Below are 21,613 nucleotides of genomic sequence, written 5' to 3'. Positions count from 1 at the left end.
TTCACCCCATATTAGACAAGCTTTTTACTTGAAGTCCATGGCGAGCAGTCAACTAAGTCGCTGGGATTGTTTGGACCCTATCCTCCACCTGTTGCTTTGCAAGAGGATAACCAAGGAAGCATGGCCAAAACCCTGTAGGGTTTGGACTGTCACGTGCATCCCGCACTTGGATGCCACGTAGACATATCTGAACAAGAAGGTGCAGGACCTGGAGTGGAAAACTGGTCCCATGTGAGCCTAGTTCGGGACAAGTCAACCAAGGTTCCATTCCATGCGTCCGAGGTCAGGTGTGCATTGTCCTGCACATGAAGCAGTGCTTGTCTGCGCTATGAGTCTCCCTCTAGAATGATGTCAGTGGTTCTATGTATCTGGTATGGTACTGGATGCTAGACCTTTGTGTAGGCATGTAGGATTTGCATGTCGAGATGGGGCCAGCCCATAGGGCTACCCCAAGATCATTTATGTGGGCATGGGGGAGGTGTAAAACCTCCCCCAAGGGGCCAAGATGGCCCCATGCTGAGCCCACAAGCCCTAGTGTGGGCTGGGCAGGCTATCGGCCAGCCCTTAGAGGAGCTCTGGCAAAGCGCCGATAGGGTTCCAGGCCCTGTCCAACCAATCCGTTGTGTGTGGGGCAGCCCCACACTAGTTGCATATGGTTGCCCAGCAACTTGGACACCCAGCCAGGGCATAAGCACAGGCTGGATAGCATAGTAGGTGTGAAAACGCTGAGTTTTACTAGCATAAGTTGCTACTTTATCTAGTCGTGGAAAAGAAAACTGCTGACTGGATATGTGAGGGGGTATAAATACACAGCCCTACCAAGCGTCTCTATCATCTCATATTTAACAAAGTGCTACAGCTACTCAAGGGCCCGGACAACCAAGGGAGAAGCTAACGCAAGGGTGAAGGTCAAGTGCAGAGATTCATCTCAGCCAAAACAGGTCAAGTCAGTCTTTTATTTTCAGATTTTGTATCATTCTAATAAAGGCAAATACACCATTCGTGGTGGGGGCCCTACAGAGGGTATTCGGGACCCAATATTGTCCTCTTCTCTCTCTCTCTCTCTCTCTCTCTCTCTCTCTCTCTCTCTCTCTCTCTCTCTCTCTCTCTCTCTCTCTCTCTCTCTCTCTCTATTTTCTACACATCTACTTTCAATTTTGTGCGTTATTCTTGTCGTGAACGATTGTTGATTTCTGAGCATTGAAGTTACGAATCTACCCCGAAGCAGACACAGACATTTGGCATAAAAGAATTGGACATGTGAATGTGCAGAGAATGAAGTCTATGCAGACTAAAGGAATTGTGACAGGTCTGCCAAAATTTAAAGTTGAAGGTATGCAGAGAATATGTGAAGCATGCCAATTTTGAAAGCAAACAAAGCATGTATTTCCACGTAACAGAAATGTGACCACAAATGTACTAGATGTTGTGCATTCAGATGTATGGGGTCCTACGAAGACCATGTCTATGGGAGGCTGCAGGTATTATGTGACATTTATTGATGACCACACAAGGAAAGTGTGGGTATACTTCATGAAGGAGAAGGGTGTGGTGTTCACTCACTCTCAGAATTTCAGAGTTATGGTTGAAAAGCAAACAGGGAAATATGTAAAGTGCCTAAGGTCAGATGGAGGGGGAGAGTACTTCTCTAATGAGTTCTCTGAATTTTTGAAGAAAAATGATATTCAGAGACAGTTTACATGCAGATACACTCCGCAGCAAAATGGAGTTGCTGATGAGCAAAAAAACAGGCACATTGCTAAGATTGCGCGAGCATTGAGATGGAAGAGAAGAATATGCCGCATAGCTATTGGGCTGAGGCTGTTTCTATAGCAATTTACGTCATGAACAGGACTCCAACTATAGCCATACATGATGTAACTCCAGAGGAGAGGTTTACTGGCAGAAAACTTGATTTGTCTCATCTAAAAGTTTTTGGATGCATTGCATATGTGCATGTTCCAGATGAGCTGAGAACTAAGCTGGATCCAAAAGCTGAAAAATGTGTGTTTATTGGATATTCCCTTGAGCAAAAGGGATACAGGTGTTATAACCCTGCTACACGTGAGTTGAGGGTAAGCAGGGATGTTGTTTTTTATGAGATGAGCAGCTGGTATGCTGTTGAAAAAGAAGCTGTTGGTTCTGTTGTGAGTGGAAATGTGGTTGCACAGAATGCAAGTCAGCAATCACAGTCTTTGAGTGGACCAGGAGAGTCCTCATCTAGTGGTTCAGTTGATAGACCATGGAGTGGCAGGCTGCGTCATAATACTAGTCCTGCAAATGTGATTAGTACATCACATAAAGGCAAAGAAAAAGTGATGAGCCCCTTAGTATGCCTGACATTTCTGCAGGGCATTCTCATGTTGATGGAGAGTCTAGTGGCTCAGAGATGAGCCTTGATGAGGAGCTTAGGATACCAGCTATGAGAACACCTGGTGTAAAGAAGGCTATGGAAGCCATGAATGCAAAGCTGCGAAGATCTAGAAGAGTGAAGAATCCTGTGCAGAGGTTTACCTATGATGGTTATGTGGCACATCACTATGCATACATGGCAAAGATTGTGCAGGTTGTAGAGCCCACATGCATTGATGAGGCTATTGGAAATGTGGGTTGGGAGAAAGCTATGGATGAGGAGATGGATACACTATATGGAAATGAAACTTGGGATTTAGTGCAATTGGCAAGCCTGAAGGCAAGAAAGCCATTGATGCAAGTGGGTATACAAAGTAAAACATAACAATGATGGAAGCATAAGAAGGTACAAGGCTAGATTGGTAGCCAAAGGGTATGCGCAGATATATGGCATTGATTATGAGGAAACTTTTAGCCCAGTTGCCAAGATGGCAATAGTGAGAGTTGGAGAAGAGACGTGGAAAGCATAGCCGAGACAAGTCAAGTAGTCTTCCCAACCTCAGAGGAAGTAGAATTAGATCTGAAAAGAATTGAAGTAGAACAACAGCTCGAGAATTGAGCTTAAGGAAACAAGAGCTCGATACTCGAAGAGCTAGGTCCGAACAAAAGGAGATGGGAAGTGTGAACCTATTTCAATTATGTGGCAAAGATCCAGAAATAGTCATGGGCAGGAGTGAGGGAGAAATTCTAAACTTAAAGCCCATTAATGATGAAGAGCCAAGAGCGGAGGAAGGGTTTGTAACCCAAGATGAAAGGGATAATTTACCAAGGGAAATGGGTGAAGTAGAAGACCGCATGTACACCAAGAAGGACATCGAGCAAATGATCAATCATCCAACGTTCTTACAAGACATGGAGCTCTTAATTCTACAAAGTTGTACGGAGGTAACTAATGATGAGCCAATCTTGAATGAAGTGGCCGGATCGTAGACCAAAAATGCCTAGAAGAAGAGCCAATGTTGGAAAGAGGATGAGGTCTAGGTAGGGGGGGGGGGGGAGTAGCTCCTCAAAGACCAAGGGAGGATCCAACCATAGATCTTAATACGGCCACAAAGATAGATTTGTTGAATATTACGCAGAAATGGGCTGAGGAATGGTCAAGGAACTAGACACTGCTCTAGAATCCATACCATCCCAAATGAAGCTACGCATCATTTCAAAGCTCATAAAAAAACTCTTTGGGGATGGGGATCCAATTCAACATGTAGATATCTTGGAGGTAGCTACCTGGGAACGCCGTAGTGCAATTTTCAAGAGGTTTTCCCAGTTTGTTTTCGAGGACGAAAACTCTTCTTAAGGGGGGGTAATGTCACGTAGGTTGTAACGTATGTGAGACCGACGGCGGCGGCAGACCGGATGGCCAAGGACGTGGCCATCCGCCGGGGTTCAGTGGGAGAGGACGCCTGTGCGGAGTCATGGGTGGCCAGGCTAGTGTGGACGACAGACCACACACTATATAGCCTGGGGGATGATTGACGGGCAATCCTCATTCTTCCTCTATGGCGGGTGGTGAGCCCTTTGCTAGAAGTGGCGATAGATGGAGTCCTGTGGCACTACTGCACAACATCAAACAAAAAGAAATGGAGTCGATGCGAGACTATGTGTCTTGGGTAAAGCACTTGAATTCAAGGTGCAAACTATGGGAGAGGCTAACGATGTAGTTATTGCCTTGCTTCCGAAGAGGAGTCCGAGACCACAAGATGCATGATTATTAGCCCGACCAGCTACTCTGGATGCATGTTGTAAGCTGGCAATTGAATATGAAGGCAATATGGTGGAATTGCCACAACCAGAAGATGTTAAAATATCTTTGGTAGCAATGACTTCACGAGTTTCGAGTCACCAAGAGATTGGAATTGGGAGCAAGCAAGTCGGGAACATGACTGTGGATGAAATCATTAATGCCATACTGGAAAAATTGAAGGTGAAGGATGGAAGAGAAACATATGGGCATGGGCATACCCTTCTTTATCCTCGTAGAGAATTGGTGTGGAGTTATATGTGTAGATTGAATCACACTACCACTGAATGCCCATAGTTAAGAGTAAGGCCATTACTCTATTGTGCGCACTATGTAAAATTAGGGAATCATGACACCTCCATGTGCAGATATCCAAGGTTCCAAACCGTAGCACAGTTGCCAACACCTAGAGCCCCACTAGCCTTACCAACACCATCCCGTACAAGTCATTGCAGTTGTAGGATAGCCAAACCCTTCCTATTTACCTAGGGAGATGTTTCGGGTACATGACACTTCACCTCTGCCACCACCTGTTCTACCACCACAACCACCACAGGCTAAAATCAACCAAGTATTGATCAAAGAGCCATCAGAGGATATGGATATGGTGCATGAAGTAGAAATCAGTGGTGAGAACTATGATGAAGTTGCGGAGATTGCACCAAAATTTTATGTCTTACAGAATAACACACTAGTACCTATGTTTCAAACCACGGTACAGTGGAAGGGTAAGGACATAAACACAAATATGAGGAGAGGACCGCTACAATGTTTTGGCTGTCATGCACTGCATTGAATTGCTGAATGTCCGAACAAGAATGTGGTTCATACGCATCAACCTCAACAATTGACTGCACCACCCAATGACATGCTAGTACTTACTTATACTAAATGTGAGATTGATCATTTGATCAAAGATTGTCCATACTGTGCAAGTGGTTTGACTTCCACTTCTAACCAGGCCACTGTGCAAGTGGTTTGACTTCCACTTCTAACCAGGCCACTGTCCAAACCATAAGTGTGTAACTTGGAACCATCACGCCACTCAATGTCCTGACATGAGCCCAAGCCCAATTAGGGGACAAAGGGAAGAACCCAGCAGATGTAACCACTTCTAGAACTGGCAAAAGAAGGAGGTTGAAAAAAGTGGGTAAGGGTGACACCAGTCACAATTTAAGATAGATCTGAAGAAGATACAATTGACACAACCGGATCCACTCAATCAAGAGAAGAAAGGGATCAAGCGCTTAAACCAAATGAGCCTGACCAAGAAATGTAAGGAGAAAGACCATTAACTCCTAAAGGAGTCGGCGAATACCCAAATGCTAAAGAGGAGATAAGGAAGCTCGAAGAAGCCATGGCCCTAGTAGAAGAAAGTCAACAACTTCACGAAGACAAATTACGGGCTAACTGGGTTAAATACAATGTATCCAAGAAATGAACCAACAAGGGAAAGGGAAATGGACGTACCTACTCCAATTCTGGAAGAGTCAGAAGATTCAAGGAAAGATTATGTCAAGAATGTTTGAGAAAGATGCGCAGGAAGAGTCCGTCCATTCATTCCCTAGGGATGGATACGAGACACACACATGGAAGGAATTTATGGACCATCAGGCTTTATTATACTTGGTGAACAAGCCTTGCACCACATGAAGAATCACATGCTGGTTGTTATTACTATTGGAATTTAACTTCACGGTTACGGTGAGAAAGGGAACACAACATGTGTTGGACGATCATATGTCAAGGATTCCAAATGGGAAACCAACAACGGGTGTTGATGACCTCCCTGATGCTTGTTTGTTCAAAAACTGGAGATGGTACTTGAATGGAGCGAAGAAATATCAGATTATCTAGCTTATGGTTTCTCGAAAGAATGACGCTTGAACAAAGATAAAATGCGGTGGCTTGTTAAGCTGGCTACACCTTATCAATTAATTGCTGGAGAACTATACAAGTTGGGTAAGGAAAATTTCTTAAGGAGATGCGTGAGGGAAGACGAATTCGTCACAATATTGGATGAAGCACATTCAAGGGTAGTGGAGGACATTTTGCAGGAGGAGAGATTACAGCTCACAAGGTGCTTCAAGCTCACAAGGTGCTTCAAGCAGGATTATGGTGGCCTACATTGTTCAGGATGCCATAGAGTTTGTTAAAAGATGTGAAGAGTGTCAGCGATTTGCTATCTCGCACAACAAAGGGACATGATGCCACTTACCCCTGTTATTGTAAGACAACCTTTTGAGAAATGGGGTATTGATTTTGTTGGACCTATTAGTCGAGTTGCGTATCCATCACAAGCCTAATATGTGATCGTGGCCATAGACTATTGCACGAAATCTTGGCCACAAAAAGACTTTTGCCATATATGCATAGTGATGTGCCACATAACCATCATATGTAAATCTCTGCACAGGGTTCTTCACTCTCCCTGATCTTCGCAGCTTTTCATTCATGGCTTCCATAGTCTTCTTTACACCAGGTGTTCTCATAGCTAGGATCCCAAGCTCCTCATCAAGGCTCATATCTGAGCCACTAGACTCTCCATCAACATGAGAATGCCCTGCAGAAATGTCAGGCATACCAAGGGGCTCAACCACTTTCTCTTTTCCTTTACGTGATGTACTAATCACATTTGCAGGACTGGTATTATGACGCAGCCTGCCACTCCATGGTCTATCAATAGACCCACTAGATGAGGACTCTCCTGGTCCACTCAAAGATTGTGATTGCTGACCTGCATTCTGTGCAACCACACTTCCACTCAAATCAGCCCCAACAGCTTCTTTTTCAGCAGCATACGAGCTGCTCATCTCATCAAAGACAACATCCCTGCTTACTCTCAACTCACGTGTAGCAGGGTTATAACACCTGTATCCCTTTTGCTCAAGGGAATATCCAATAAACACACATTTTTCAGCTTTCGAATCCAGCTTAGTTCTCAGCTCATCTGGCACATGCACATATGCAATGCATCCAAAGACTTTCAGATGAGACAAATCTGGTTTTCTGCCAGTAAACCTCTCCTCTGGAGTTATATCATGTATGGTTGCAGTTGGAGTCCTGTTCATGATGTATACTGCTGTAGAAACAGCCTCAGCCCAATAGCTATGCGGCATATTCTTCTCTTCCATCAATGCTCGCGCAATCTCAGTAATGTGCCTGTTTTTCCGCTCAGCAACTCCATTTTGCTGCTGCGGAGTGTATCTGCATGTAAACTGTCTCCGAATACCATTCTTCTTCAAAAATTCAGAGAACTCATTGGAGAAGTACTCTCCCCCTCCATCTGACCTTAGGCACTTTACATATTTCCCTGTTTGCTTTTCAACCAAAACTCTGAAATTCTGAAAGTGAGTGAACACCTCACTCTTCTCCTTCATGAAATATACCCACACTTTCCTTGTGTGGTCATCAATAAACGTCACATAATACCTGCAGCCTCCCATAGATATGGTCTTTGTAGGACCCCATACATCTGAATGCACAATATCTAGTGCATTTTTGCTCACATATCGGTTACGTGGAAACACATGCTTTGTTTGCTTCCCAAATTGGCATGCTTCACATATTTTCTGCATACCTTCCACTTTAAATTTTGGCAGCCCTATCACAATTCCTTTAGTCTGCATAGACTTCAATCTCTGCACATTCACATGTCCAATCCTTTTATGCCAAATGTCTGTGTCTGCAACAATTCCTGAACCATTTGCAAACATCGCAGCACTCATTTCAGGCATGTCTACATTTAATGTAAACATTCTGCCCACTCTGTTGCCTTTTGCAACCAACCTGCACTTGTCTTTAAAATCTTCAACATAACATCCATCAGGATTAAAGCGAACCTGCAAACCCTGCTCAATCATCTGGCCAACTGAAACCAGATTCTTTGTTATGTTCGGTACATGAAGTACATCTACAAGGTACTTCACTTTGCCATCCTGCATAGACAATGGCACATCCCCAACATGGGCAATTGGATGAGCAGTGTCATCCCCTGTTTCCACAAAACCTGGTCTTTCCGGGTTTTTCATCTCCTTGAACCATTCCCCATGACTCGTCATGTGGTTCGAAGCGCCTGAATCCACATACTATACATTATCTTTTTGTGTTGCATCAACATTTTCAGACATGGCATTCACGACATGCTGCATAACAAACAACCTTTCATTATCCTCATTATTTCTGCTTGAGGATGCATAGTTGTTTTGCTGCACTTTCCCATTTTGCATGTCAGCCTGCTTCTTATAACATTCTGCCTGCACACGTAATAGCATTCACGTGCATCGTTATATTGCCTCTGCCAATTTCCACGGCCTCTTTGACTCTCCCTGCCTCTGAATTTGCCTCTTCCACCTGCATGTTGTTGTTGTTGTTGTTGATTCTGAGACTGTTGTTGCTGGCCATAATTTTGATTACCTGTTCGGCCACCTCCTTGACCGCGTCCACGGCCTCCTCTACCTTGTCCTCTTCCTGAACTCGTGTAGAAGGCCTGTTGCTCTGAACTGTTTTTGCTTTGTGAAGACTGTTGGTCTTCACCCAAGCTCTTCTCTTCGATAATCAGCATAGACACCAAATCTGTAAAGTTGGGAATGTTTTCCCGAGTCTGAATAGACGTCTTGAACGCCTTGTATTGTGGCCCGAGACCACGTAGACAGACTTCCACCTTGTCATCATCATCTACTAACACACCAATAGATGCAAGGGATTCTACAATACCCTTTATCTTCAGCGCATAGTCATTCACAGATATGCTCTTTTTCTCCACAGTATGAAGTTCATTCTTCAATTGTATCTTGCGTGCCTTGGTATTTGTTTCATAAAGCTTTACCAAGGTGTCCCATGCCTCCTTGGGGGACTTGGCATCCTGAATGTGCCCAATCATGGTGTCCTGTATACTAATGGATAGCCAATACATAACCTTCCTGGCTCCTTGGTTCCAGTCTTTAAACTCTTTCACATTTGCAGCAGTCGGATTTATATCTGTCGGTATCTCCGGTGCCTCTTCATGCTCACCTTCTATGTAGTCCCAATAGCCTTTTCCCATCAGGAAATTCGTCAACCTGAACCTCCAAGCATGGAAGTTATTCTTATCAAGCTTCTCAGCCACCACAATCTGAGTTATCCCATCATTTGACATCTTGCCAAACACACAATTTTACCAGAAACTGCACTCTGGTTTTTCTGCACAAACTGCTGTATTTTCTGCACAGTGGTATTGTAGTACTCTCAAATGTCACAACAACCAGTGACTTCAATGTGCATACATACACCCAATGGCAACTGTAGACGTCTTTGCAGCACCCACAGTGTCTGCATAGTCAATCTGTCTTCCTGCAGTTCTTAAAATAGAGTTTTGCAGAGAATCGTTGACTTACCCACAGTGCTCGAAATCGCCTGCTTTCTGAAAAACGGAGGTCCAGACAGTATAGTTGCCCTATAGCTTTACTCCCGCGAAGAAAGCTCCTCAATCAGAGATCGTTGCCGGTGCCTCCCGTAGAGCTCCCAATAAGGGTGTAGTCACCAACACAAATAGGGAAGAGTAGTTGCAGCTCTTACCCTCGTACCGCTTCCTGTGGTTCTCTTGCTTGCAGCTCAGCCCTTAGCACGAACCAGGCTCTGATACCATGAAAAGATGCAGGGGGGAAGAGAGCTTGAGCTCTTGCAAGCACACACACACACTCACAAAACCCTAATAGAGAACACACAAAGTGAGAGGCTGAAAATCTTCTTCTTCTTCACTCAACACTCAACACTCAACACACCATATACAAGATAAGAGTACACACAATATGAAAGGTACTCAACCAAATACATACACGGGTTCTCTATAGTGTGAACCCGACTAAATGAGCTGGCGCTATAACTATGCCAGTCTCTAGAATGGATGTCACACAGCCTGTCATCCCACTGGCCGCATATCACCCACGATCTCACCAATCATGCCAGTGGTGTAAGTGTGGGGCCTATCCCCCAGGCGGGTCATCAGTGTCCACCGCCTCACTAGACGAGCTCGATATCTCAACAGTGGTGTGATTCGGGCGCGTTTCGAGCATGTTTTGGGCACCGCAAGGTTTCTGTAGATGTTCTGGGAGAGGCATCATTTTGGATTGGTTCTGCTCGATTTTGGGTGTTTGGGCTTTGTAGCGGCAAAGATTTGGTGTGCAACAATATATCTACAGTGTCTTCAACAACATCGACCATCATACTTTTGCCAGTAACACTCTATTATCTACTCTGTGTTATTTTCATACACTTTGCAGGTGATTCAGTCAGTTGGCAGCCATCCAGGGTTGCATTCAGTAAATACTAAGTATTTGCAGTGTGTTGAAAGATTTTGCATTTGGTAGAAAGTCATGGCTGGTAGTAGTGATGTATTCAACATGTTGTCTATTGGTAGTAGTGATGTATTCAACATGTTGTCATGGCTGGTAGTAGTGATGTATTCAACATGTTGTCTGCTGAGGATAAACTTGATAGGACTAACTACCCATTGTGGTCCTATATGATGAGGCATGTACTGGTTGCTAAAGGCCTTTAAAATGTGGTCAGTGGTAGTGAAACTTGTCCTATTTCACAACTACCAGGGCAACCAGGTGCTGCAAGTACATCTGAAGTAGAATCTAATACATGTGGCTCCTCCACATGCACCACCAGTACCTCCCACTGCATCTCAAACGAGATGGGATGGAAGAGATGCACAGGCACAGGCACATGCATTGCTTGCACTTTCTGTGAAGCAAAGCATTATTCCTCATACTTGGTCATGTAAGACTTCAAAACAGGCATGGGATGCACTTGCTGCATTATACCAAGTGCGCAATGAAGCACATGTTGCATATCTACGCAAACAGTTGGAGTTTGAACACATGAATGAGGGAGACTCAATGGACAGCTTCTTGACCAAGATCAAAGATTTTAAGGAGCAACTTGCTAGTATGCATGAGATATATCCTGATAGTACATTTGTGCCCACAGTTCTCAATGCATTGCCAAATTCTTATTAGAGTTTTGCCTCCTACCCTTAGATTCATGATGAAGGGAAATCCAAATGCCCTTACATTTGATGAGCTGGTTTCAGTACTCTTTCAAGAAGAGCAGTCTAGGCAAAACAGATCTGTTATGCGAGTTGGTGACCAAGCTTTTGTTGCCAATCAGAAAGGCAAAGGTAAAGCTTCTTCGCATGGTGGCTATAAGCCAAAATCTGAATTCTCAAGTAAGGATGCAGAGAAAGAAGGTGATAAGCCTAAAAAGAATGGCAAGTGTCACTATTGTGCAGGAAACCAGGGCACTATATAAATGAGTGCAAGAAAAGGCTAGAGAAGGAGAAAAAGAAAGAATCGGGCATGGTTGTGGCTGATGCATCTACACCAAGTGCAGAGAAGAAGGAATTTGCAAGTTTTGCTCAAGATGATTGGGCTTGGACAGTACATTGCAGTTATGACCCTTCTGTTCATGATGTATACATGTTAGTGGGCAGAATCAGATGCTTGGTACTTTGACAGTGGTGCTAGTAAGCACATTCCTCACAAAAAAATTTGTTCTCATCTCTGGAATCTGTCCCAAGTGTAGGAATCGTCACATGTGCAAATGGTTCCTCATTTCATGTCAAAGGAGTTGGTAGAGTTGTGCTCATTGCTGCAAGTGGGGGCGCATTTACTCTTTCTAAAGTTTTATATGTGCCAGGCATTAAGAAGAACTTGTTGTTAGTTTCAGCCTTAGCCTTGTCAAGGTTGACGATGAAATTTGTGGATGACAGATGTACAGTTCTGGATAGAAATGATGGTTATTCTAGCATTGCCTTAGGTACCTTGTTTCATGGCCTATATAAGATGGATATATTTGAGAAGTTGCAGTATGATGCTTGCTTAGTCTCTATTACTCGTGTTATGAGTGATGCAAAATTATGGCATGCATGATTTGGCCATCTGAATTATGGCAGTTTGTTACACCTTCAAAGGCATGATATGGTGTCTGAGTTGCTAACTCTTGAGACCCCTACTAGACATATATGTGAGGGGTGTATTCTTGGTAAAATGCATTGACATCATTTTCAAAGGATGGATATGTGAGAGCTATTAAGAAATTATAGCATATACATAGTGATGTATGTGGTCCTATGAGGACACCATCTATTGGGGGATATCTCTGCTTTATCACTTTTATTGATGATTACTCCAGATATAGCTGGGTGTATCAATTAAAGAAGAAGTCAAAGGTTTTTATGTGCTTTAGGCACTTCCTATCCATGGCTGAAAATGCATGTGAATGTAAAGTTGGTACCCTTCGTTCAGATCGAGGGGGGGGGGTATATGTCCAAGGAATTTCATGCATATATGCTGGAAAAGGCATAAGGCATCAATGTACAGTGCCATACACACCTCAGCAAAATGGTGTGGTGGTTGAGATGGCACGATGTATGGTGAAAGCCCAAGATTTACCTCATGGTTTTTGGTTAGAGGCAACTATGTACGCAAACTATGTGTTGAACAAATGCCCTACCAAGTCCTTGCAGTCTAAAACACCTTATGAAGCTTGGCATGACAGGAAGCCTTATGTGGCTCATTTTCATGTTTTTGGTTATCTTGCTTATGCTCTTGTGCCTGAGCAACAACGTAGTAAGCTTGATGATGATAAGGCAATTAAATGCATATTCGTGGGATACAGTTCAGAAAGCAAGGGATATAGACTCTACCATCCGACCTAAAAGCGGATTTTGGTAAGTAGAGATGTTGTTTTTGTTGAAAACTCAGTTTAGCCCATGCTTTCATGCAAAAAAAAATAGAATGTATGCTCACAGGACATGTTTGATTCGCTCCTCCCTTTGTTTAATGGAGGGTAGCCATATGTAGAGCAATTGAATGCTCAACCAAGTGCTGAAATTCAGCCTTTGCAAGGGCAAAAACAGCCTGTAAATCAGCCTTTTGATGAGGTAATTATTGAGGATGTAGTGGATCACGAGAGAACAGCCATAGAAGAATCTAGGCGTATGCCAAAATGGCTTATGCAGACATTGTGCAGACATTGAGGGATAGCAAGTTGGTAGCTCCTTTACCTAGCAGAACTCATGCAGGTTCTCATCATGTAGATTATTCTCATGTGGATCATGTTCTCATTTCTACTTTATGTAATGCGGAGGAACCTGTTTCCTTGAGGAAGCACAAGATGATGATCATTGGATGAATGCTATGCAGGATGAGTATAACTCTATACTCAAGAATGACACACCTGGTATTTGATAGATCTACCTCATGGCAAGAAGGCCATTGGTACTAAGTGGGTTTATAAGTTAAAACGTAAATCAAATGGTAGCATTGATCGCTACAAGGCCAGACTTGTTGCAAAGGGGTATGCCCATCAAAAGGGCATTGATTATGATGAGACCTTTGCACCCACATCTCGTATGACTACCATTAGGTGTCTCATTGCTTTGGCAGCACATCATGGGTGGAATGTACATCAATTGGACATTAAGACTGCATTCTTGAATGGTGATTTACATGAGGTGGTGTATGTATCGTAGCCTTTTGGTTTTGTTGTGAAAGGAGAAGAGTCTAAAGTATGCAGGTTGTTGAAAAAGGCTCTTTATGGTCTTAAGCAGGCTCCTAGAGCATGGTATGAGAAGATTCATACACACTTGGTTGTTGCAAATGATTTTTGTAATAGTCCAACAGAGAGTATCCTCTGTGTGAAGAGGAGTAAGGACACATTTTTGGTCATCGTTCTATACGTTGATGACATGCTGCTCATGGGACCCAATATAGATTAGATTTCAGCCTTTAAGGCTGAGTCATCGTTTGAGATCTCAGATTTGGGACAGTTGCATTACTATTTGGGGATTCAGTTTATGCAGCGCAATGATGGCATTGTTATGCTGCAGTCTAAATATATACAGAAGCTATTGAAGAGGTTTAATCTTGAAGATTGTAAGCTTGTGGCTACACCTATGGAGATAGGTACTCGACTTAGTCTTCAAGATGTAGGAGACTCTTTTGATGCTAGTTTGTATCAGGCTATTGGATCCCTTCTTTATGTATGCAACATGAGAGATATACAGTATGCGATCCCACAGTTGAGTAGATTTATGCATAGCCTAGGTACGAAGCATTGGCAAGCTGTTAAGCGGGTTTTTCGCTATTTACAGGGTACTCAGTATTTTGGATTGTTTTATCCAAAAGGGGGTGAGTCACAACTGCATGCTTTTAGTGATTCAGATTGGGCTGGATGTTATGACACATGAGTGTCCACTAGTGGGTTTTGCTTTCACCTTGGTGATTCATGTATATCATGGCTCACCAAGAAGCAACCTACAGTGGCCACTTCCAGCTATGAAGCTAAGTAAAGGGTAACTTTTTTTATAGCTACAGTTGAGTGTGTGTGGCTTAGACGTCTTATCGCTGATTTAGGTGTTGGACAGTCGTCTAGCACTACAATTTTCACTGACACAACCAGAGCGCATTAGCAGTTGTGAGGAACCCAGTGTTTCATGCTCACACTAAGCACATTGAGGTGCATTACCACTATGTCACACGGAACGACTCTTTGCAGTAGAGATCAGCTTGGTCTATGTGCCTACACATGACAACATGGTAGAATTATTCATGAAGGCTCTTCCTTGTGAAAGTTTTGAAGCTTCTCGTAAAGCTTTGGGCTTACTACCTTTTCAGGATTGATCAGCCATACCCTGTACATGTTCACATCATCACTCCAGGAGGGATTTGTAACATTATATGGTAGTGATATGTGTGAACACACTTAGGACCGCCGGGGCACTTTTTCCCTCACTCGGAGGTTTTTTTCCCTATGCGTATGTACACCCTCTTATCTACTCATTTTGGGGTGTGTACTTATCTTTTGTATCTGGCGCACATTTGTTCATTCTAATCTAGTGAGTTTGTGTGCTCTCAAGCTTCTCTATCTTGTGTGTGCATTGTTGCAACCCTAACCCTAATTCCAACAGAAGTGGTTTGAGCACCGAATCTAGTTCTACTCTAGAAAGGAGAAAACACCACCTTGCTATCCTACAAGGTGCTTCTAGCCCATTTAGGCATAACCCTAGATCCATTAATTGCTGATCTTTCATCATTTATTGCATCTTGCAGGCTGATCTAAAGTTGGTGCATAATTCCTTAAGCATTCCCCCCTTGCAACAAACAAGGGAGAGTGCTCGATTCCTTGAGCATTCCCCTTTGTAACAAACAAGGATTAGTAGAAAAAATATACTGAGAATCAAGAGAAACTAGCACAGGTAATAACCCATCAAACATGTTGGGTGAATTAGCATAGGCATACTTATTAAATTTCATCATTGGATAGACAAAATTCTCTATTAAAATGATATCCCTACTAACATGTCATGTGAATTAGCATAGATAATCATTGGATAGACACGACTCTACAAAAATGACACCCCTAATATTGATAATCTTCTTTTTGAGAGGATTGTAGAGATAATAACCTTTGCTTTCAACACTATAACCAATAAAAATACCTTTCACTACCTTGTTATCGAGTTTAGTTTTGCTTTGTATAGGTACACATACATATGATAAACAACCAAAAACATGTATGTCTTCAACCTTATGTTGCCGATTGAACCAAGGTACAAAGAGTGATAGTCTTCAAAGCTTGAGTGGGGCACTTGTTCAGCACATAGGTAGCACAAAGAATTGTTTCGATTCAAAACTTGTGTGTAAGCTATTGATCTTTAATCATGCATCTAAACATCTCCATGAGAGTCCGGTTTCATCTCTCAGTAACACCATTTTATTATGGTTTATAAGGAGTTATACACTGATTCTTAATGCCTTTTTGCACTAAAAAATCTTTGAATGCATTGGACATATACTCCCCCTCCTCTGTGGGAACGAAGAGTTATAGCTTGGTGGTGGATGCATTCTTCACAAACATATCTTATCTCTGAAGGATGCATCCTTCATAAACATATCTTGGTGGTGGATGAAGATAAGGAAAATCCTCTAACATCCCATGTTGTTGTAAAAGCATCAAACCACCAATAGAAGTGTAACCAAACTTAGCATGCCACAACATGGCATCTTTCATTATATTAGAAGTGTCTGCCAGCAGACAAGCAACATCACATCTGTCATATATATCCAATTTGTACAAACCACCTGCTCTGCGGATAACGATCCAATAAGCACAATCTCTATTTGTCATGTTCTCTATCACGAATAATGCATTTATCATCTGCAAATTCAACATTAAGCCCCCCTTGCTAGAGTAGGCATAGAAAGCAAATTTTTGTGAATTCTTAGAACAAAAAAGTACATTTTCAAGACAGATCCTCACCACTAGTAGTAGTCAGAACTATCCCACCAATACCTTTGACAAGGTAAGAGACATTATTGACATACGTAACAGTGAGACCACTTTGTGCATTCTCCAAATGTTTTGTCAAACTTTTTTGAGAAGTTATGTGCTTAGAAGCACCACTATTAAGAAACTAACTATCAGCAACAGTTGAACTAAGACATGCATCCTTTTCAGGATTATAATTGCAAATAGCCATAAGTGAGAACTCTTGATAAATAATGACATTAGCAGAATCATCTTTCTTTGAACTCTGATTATTGGAAAAATTGCTAGAACTCTTTTTGGATCCTTCTTTTTCTTTTCTTTATTTTGAAGTTTTAAGAAATTTTCAATTGCATGGCTAGGCTTTTTGCAATACCAGCAAGTCACCTTCTTTGGTTGTTTAGAATCACCCTTAGCCTCAAAAGTTTTATTGGAATTGGTCTTATATTGAAATTTCTTACCCTTATCCTTGGTTGCTAGAGCCTGATCAGTGCTACCTCTTAGAAACATTCTTTCTGGATTGTTCCTCCTACAATAGTAAGGTTACAAGATCTCGATAGGTAAGATAGGACGTGTTGTGTTGACTCTCAAAAGAAGTCAGAGGGAAGTATTAAAACCTAGATAAGATTTAGGTAATGAGTTAAGGGTGATGTTAATCATATTCTTTTCAGGAATGGCTTCATCAATATTGAAAAGTTGTTCTCTCAAGTGCTGTAACTTTGTTGAATGTTCATTCATGTATCTCTTTTCTTATATATTTTCATTATCAAGTTGCTTTTTGAGATAGGTAATCCTTGCATCATTTTTATCCTGATAGACAATATCTAGAGAGTTTCAAGCAAGCATGTAAGTTCTACAAGAGAGAATGTGCGTAACAATAGACACATTTACTGCAAGGCAACTAATGCCAAAGAATGGGCATCATGAGAATCCCATCTTCTTTGGTCAATAGTAATTTGAGGAACTTGTTGGATCTATTAGCCTTGATACTTTTGAGGAATAGCAAAGCAATTACACTAAGGTGGGGCTTGTCACTACTAACATGCCCCCATAAGCCCTTTGCAACAACAAGGACATTTTTTACCATAAAAATCCATAAGGAGTAATTTGACCCATCCAATTTATCCTCTTTAGAAAGAATACCAAGCAAATCATTGGTAGAGTTATTAGCCATACTATTGGTCGTAAATTTGAGATGGGAAGATGCGAAAATTAATATTAAATTAAAATTGGCATATACTAGTGAACAATTTGCAAACTACTAAAAATTAGCAATAAAATCAGACAATCCAAGAAGATAGAATCAAACGATTCAAAAAAGTAGAATCGGACAATCCGAGGAGTGGAATTACCAAAAAGTGAAATCGATGTAAAAGTGGAATTGTCGAAAAAGTTAAATCGATCGATCCTAAAAAAGTAGAACCGAATGATCACAGAAACTAGAATCGATGAAGTGGAATTGTTGAGGACGGATCACTGAAAATTAGGATGGCTGAAAAGGGGGTTGCTAAGATAGGATCACCCAAAAGTAGGGTCACCGAAAAGTAGGATCGCTGAAAAGGAGGATCGCTAGAGTAAGATCGTTGAAGTAGGATTGCTGAAAAGTAGGATCGCTGAATCAGGGATCAACGATCAAAGAGTGAAATAGATCAATAAGAGAAGTTGACAATCCAAGAGTTGAATCAATCAATTGTTAAACTTGTAAATGATCCAAGAATTGAGCGATTATACTTGAAAAGAATCCGAGATAAAAGCTGTGCAAGAATCGAGTAATTCTATCCGCCACGTGTTGCCTGTAGAAGAAGCGATGAAAAAGTGGAATCGGATCATTTTAACAAAACGATTTGACTATGAGCAAAACGATCCAACCGTTAAAATCTAAAAATTGTAGCTATGTTGAATTGCTTGGTTGTAGCTTGAATCCCTTGTATAAGTCAACTGTATTGGAAATGATTCTTGAAGTAGAAGAGCACAAACAAAAAATAATTCAAGGTAAGAAAGCCTTCTTCTTTGTCCACAAAGAAAGTAAGCTTCAATGGAAAACTTGAAGTTGCACCACCACTAAAGAGCTTCAACTAGAGTTGTATCCGATTGATGAGAACCAAAGAAAGCAAGCTATTGAAAGATTAATAGTAAGCTATGGAAAGATTAATAGTAAGCTATGGAAAGCTTAAACATAGTATGAAGAAAATCAAAAACCAAGTTATGAAAAAGCTTGCTCCGATACCACTGTTGGATCTTGCGCAGAATGGAGATCCAAACTCACACACATACAATGCTAAAAAAGAAGAACATAAGGGTGTAGAGTATGAGGGAGAATGGCAAGCTCAAAGGAGAGAGATAAAAGCTCTCAACTAGAACAATGAGGACGTACAAATGCTCAAAGAGAGGAACACAAGGGTGTAGAGTATGAGGAAGAATAAATGCTCAAAGAGAAGAGCATAAGGGTGTAAAGTGTGAGAGAGAATGGCAAGCTCAAAGGAGAGAGATAAAAGCTCAAAGAGAAGAACATAAGGGTGTAGAGTGTGAGAGAGAATGGCAAGCTCAAAGGAGAGAGATAAAAGCTCTCAACTAGTACAATGAGAAAGTACAAATGCTCAAAGAGAAGAACATAAGGGTGTAGAGTATGAGGAAGAATGGCAAGCTCAAAGGTGAGAGATGAAAGCTCTCAACTAGTACAATGAGAAAGTATAAATGAGCAAGTAACCCTAGATAATGGATGAGGTTGCTTATATGCTAGCTAATCCTAAGGTTGCTTATATGCTAGCTAATCCTAAGGTTACTTATATGCAAGCGTTACCCTAAGGTACTCGTTCACACTTGGATGGCCATGGGGAAAACCAAGTGAGTTAAAAGTGCCCATGGCATGAATACATGTCCCCACAGTGTAGTATGAAAAACCCAGTGGAATGAAAGTGCCCATACATGTCCTCATAGTGTAGTACGAAAAGCCCAGTGGGATAAAAGTGCCCATGGAATGAGTACATATCCTCATAGTGTAGTACTACTAAATATCTAACATAATGCTCTAAGAGAAAGCATAATCTCTTTATAAGTCTATGCAAATCAAATAAATTGGTAGAGTTATGCATACGTGCATAGAGTAACAATGCATATCATTTATTTAGTTACATGTTTTTTATCTAGTCAAGTGACTTGTATTTAAGCTTAGATTGTGTATTAGGTACTAAAGTTTTACTATTATACATGTTAGGTTAATAAAGATGCTCTATCTCATAAACAAGAGGTGCATGGATTGCAGGTGAGCATCTATCTACATAAACATTCACATGCTAAACATGACTTTACCTAGCTAGCCTTGTAATCATAACATGCCAAACTCAAATTGCTTTATGCTCTCACTAAATAAGTGATACAAAATAATACCTTTCGTTCAGTGCTAATAAAGTAGTATGAATAAGGTGAAGAGATTATTAATTACTTGTAAAAAAGAGATTCAAAATAAGTGATACAAAATAATAACTTTCGTTCAGTGCTAATAAAGTAGTATGAATAAGGTGAAGAGATTATTAATTGCTTGTGAAAAAGAGATTTAAAATATACAATTTTACTATTCTTTAGTTTGATTACGTCTAATAATATGCTTAAATAGCGAAATCTTTTGAGCCTTAAACTATTTCCTTTTTATGGTAATTTTGTCTAAAAGTGGCTTGATATTCCCCAAAAAGATAAGTTTATGCTTTATCCTCCTTAATCTTTATTCCATCCCTCACCAAATTTGATGCACTAGATATTTGCTTGAATTTATTGGGCCAAAATCTTATTGTTAATTCACTCTTTCACAAAACACACAAAGCACATGAGTTTTGAATATTTTTAAATGTAGAGTTGAACCACCCTACCACCCTTACACGACAAGATTGGACACATGTTATAGTTACAAAAAACCACTAACTTTAGCTATACCAAGATATATGCAGGTATTTAAGTCTTTTGCACATTTAGAATGAATCTTCTTTGTAAATTCTTGTTTCTTGCTTCTATAGATTTTGAGAGAGAACTTCTTTGTGCAAGCGTATATGGAATCAAAGATCTCTTTATATAAATTAAGATTGTATCTTGTTGATAAATTGTGTGGCTAAAATGGTTTTCATAAGAGGAGGAAGCATCCTTTTAATAACCTCTTACATTTGAGACCCATCATCAAATAAACCTTTCTTTCTGGTTTGTAACAAAGAGCAATATTTTTCTTAGCAGTGCAATATGATTTTCCTCCTATGGAGTTGATGGACATGATTGACAATTCTTATTTGGCAACACTTTTACCACCAAAAAGAAATGTCAAATAACTATCATAGAAACCTTACAAACTCTTACCGTAGAAGAGATAAAGTTCATGCTTGTCACTCCAAACCATGTTTTTATAACCCCATGTACAGTCACATATCATTACAAAATCCAATGTAAACAATCTACTATCATAATTTTGTCATGGTACTCCCATTGAAATAGTGAAATAAGTATAGGGACTCTTGCACCACATCAAACCATTGGAAAATGATGTTTAAAATAACCACCTATGCAATGATAGTCTCATATGTGCTTACTAATGGAAGCTAGGACTTGTATTAATATTTGTGGCCACAAAAACTTGACCCTAATAGCTATGATCGTCGTCCAAGAACTACAATCGCCTAAGAGCTAAAAAACTTGACCCTAATAGCTACAATCTAAAAAACAAGGATTTGAATAGTACCAACCTTATTGTATTTATATGAGATAAGAAATGTGCTCAAATTTTTGTCAAAAAGCGAAGGCAATTAAGCATAATAAATAATCACATTGTTTGAAAATAAAATATTTTTATAATCTTATAGAGTATGCACATAGTTTTATTTCCTTTTTGTAGAGAAGAGATGCATAAAGTTCTTCTCTTAAAAAAGGAGGAAGAAATGCTCACTTTTGAAGAAGTGATTGATGGGTCCCAGTGGTGGGAGTGTACCTCTCTTATTCTTGGTTGAAGGTGTAGTTTGCATGGGGAGGGTGTGGTGTTTCACATAATTGTTATGTTTTCAAGATGGACAATTGATAATATGAAATCTAATATTTTAAGTTAAATTTTGTGAATCATTTAATGGGGTGGTCTACTCATGCACGGCATTTTCGGATTTCTTTTGTGTGGTG

This window comes from Cibotium barometz, chromosome 39 (genome assembly GCF_041138505.1).
Source record: "Cibotium barometz isolate CiBa-2024 chromosome 39, ASM4113850v1, whole genome shotgun sequence".
Taxonomy (NCBI): Eukaryota; Viridiplantae; Streptophyta; class Polypodiopsida; order Cyatheales; family Cibotiaceae; genus Cibotium; species Cibotium barometz.
This window is presented reverse-complemented; position numbering follows the sequence as displayed.